The sequence below is a fragment of the Schistocerca piceifrons genome, unplaced genomic scaffold (genome assembly GCF_021461385.2).
Source record: "Schistocerca piceifrons isolate TAMUIC-IGC-003096 unplaced genomic scaffold, iqSchPice1.1 HiC_scaffold_1252, whole genome shotgun sequence".
NCBI lineage: Eukaryota > Metazoa > Arthropoda > Insecta > Orthoptera > Acrididae > Schistocerca > Schistocerca piceifrons.
Window position 1 is genome coordinate 27,501 of NW_025727072.1, and position 2,500 is coordinate 30,000.

Consider the following 2,500-nt stretch of genomic DNA (forward strand, 5'->3'; position numbering starts at 1 on the left):
ACCTATGTTGTACCTTAACCTAACCTATGTTGTACCTTAACCTAACCTATGTTGTACCTTAACCTAACCTATGTTGTACCTTAACCTAACCTATGTTGTACCTTAACCTAACCTATGTTGTACCTTAACCTAACCCATGTTGTACCTTAACCTAACCCATGTTGTACCTTAACCTAACCCATGTTGTACCTTAACCTAACCCATGTTGTACCTTAACCTAACCCATGTTGTACCTTAACCTAACCCATGTTGTACCTTAACCTAACCCATGTTGTACCTTAACCTAACCCATGTTGTACCTTAACCTAACCCATGTTGTACCTTAACCTAACCCATGTTGTACCTTAACCTAACCCATGTTGTGCCTTAACCTAACCCATGTTGTGCCTTAACCTAACCCATGTTGTGCCTTAACCTAACCCATGTTGTGCCTTAACCTAACCCATGTTGTGCCTTAACCTAACCCATGTTGTGCCTTAACCTAACCCACGTTGTGCCTTAACCTAACCCACGTTGTGCCTTAACCTAACCCATGTTGTGCCTTAACCTAACCCATGTTGTGCCTTAACCTAACCCATGTTGTGCCTTAACCTAACCCATGTTGTGCCTTAACCTAACCCATGTTGTGCCTTAACCTAACCCATGTTGTGCCTTAACCTAACCCATGTTGTGCCTTAACCTAACCCATGTTGTGCCTTAACCTAACCCACGTTGTGCCTTAACCTAACCCACGTTGTGCCTTAACCTAACCCACGTTGTGCCTTAACCAAACCCATGTTGTGCCTTAACCTAACCCATGTTGTGCCTTAACCTAACCCATGTTGTGCCTTAACCTAACCCATGTTGTGCCTTAACCTAACCCACGTTGTGCCTTAACCTAACCCACGTTGTGCCTTAACCTAACCCACGTTGTGCCTTAACCTAACCCACGTTGTGCCTTAACCTAACCCACGTTGTGCCTTAACCTAACCCACGTTGTGCCTTAACCTAACCCACGTTGTCCCCTAAAGTAACCCACGTTGTCCCCTAACGTAACCCACGTTGTCCCCTAACGTAACCCATGTTGTCGCCTAAACCTGCTCTGTAATTGTTATACGACTCGTTCAATTAGTGTAGTGTTGCCCACCCGCAACCCTCGCAATATAGTTCGCTACTCGCACTGCCCGCTCCCCTGTGTATCGCTTCATGTTAAACACCTTGCAAGTCTTGCTGACTTTCCACATGCTCCTGCTGTACACTGTAATGTGGATGGCAGCAGGACGTACATGCCGCCCCTCCCCACGTCCCCACCTTGCCCCCCTGCCTTCGCAAGCTGGTTGGTGAGAAGTTTGCATGTTCAATGCCCTTCGCATGCGACGTACTCAGGCTACGTTGTGGTGCGGCCTGTGTCAACCGTCCGCTAATGTCGTACGCGTAAACCACAATCTGTACTGCACATTCGTCCTTATGTACCGAATGATACATCGTGGCACATGTGTGACCGTACAACGACTGCGCCCAAAAACGGCGGACCATACAGTGCAAATATTGTGCACGCAGCTACGTGTCGTCTCCCTATGAGAGCTGGATTGCAGTGTGGTACGCCATAGAGACGTGTGGGAGGAACGGACGCCGTGGATGGCGATCAGCATGAGCTGTCTGTTGATGTATTCGGACCTAGTCGTCTCTCCTCACACACCGTGATGGCATGGTGCACCGCGTTCCATATCTGCGACATGCTACAGAGGCCGGTTGACAGTCGTTCGAGCAATGGACATCGCATACGTACGGGGGCCACCTTCCACGTATTGTCTAGGCGTGCACATTTTGTTGCGTGTATGTGGGCAGACGTAGTGTGGCGTGACACCTGACACAGGCATGCAATAATCGTTGAAGTTGCAAATGGCGATGGACGCCTGCGTTTTCTGGTGAAGTTACGCAAATGAACAAATGGTAACCTGTTGTGGTGCGGTTGTTCTCGCTAGGGGTGAATCGGTGATGGCGACGATAGGTTGAGGTACGAACCGGTTGTTCCAGCGATACCCACCATGCCGACGAAACTGAACGGCATCTGGGTGTGAAGCGATACGCGGCGGTGGCTGGGTGGGACCGTCCCCGGCCGGTGAGGGGGCGCCTCCCGGCGTGCTGGCCGCGCGGTGCGTGGGCGCACGCGCTACAGCCGGCTGGTGGGGGCGGCCAGTGGCAGGCGCGCCGGCCGACGGACGCGGCAGGCGTCGCAGCTGCGCGCCGGCGCACCCTGCGCGCGGCGCCGTGCGGCCAAAGTAGGTCCTCGCGGGCCCGGTGCGAAGCGCGGTGGACATCTTCAGTGTGCTGGTCCGATTGAGGACTGTGTGCGTTGAGGATGCGCCGCCGCCCGGCGCTCGGCGCCGCGACGCCGTCTGCTGCTCGGTCGCCCCAGCGGTTCTCGCTGGTGGTTTGTATCGCAGCTGTGCGGATGTGTTGGCGCGTGCGCTGTGCTGGGAGAGTTCGCTTCGGCACCCAAGTGGGGCTTTTGTCCTTC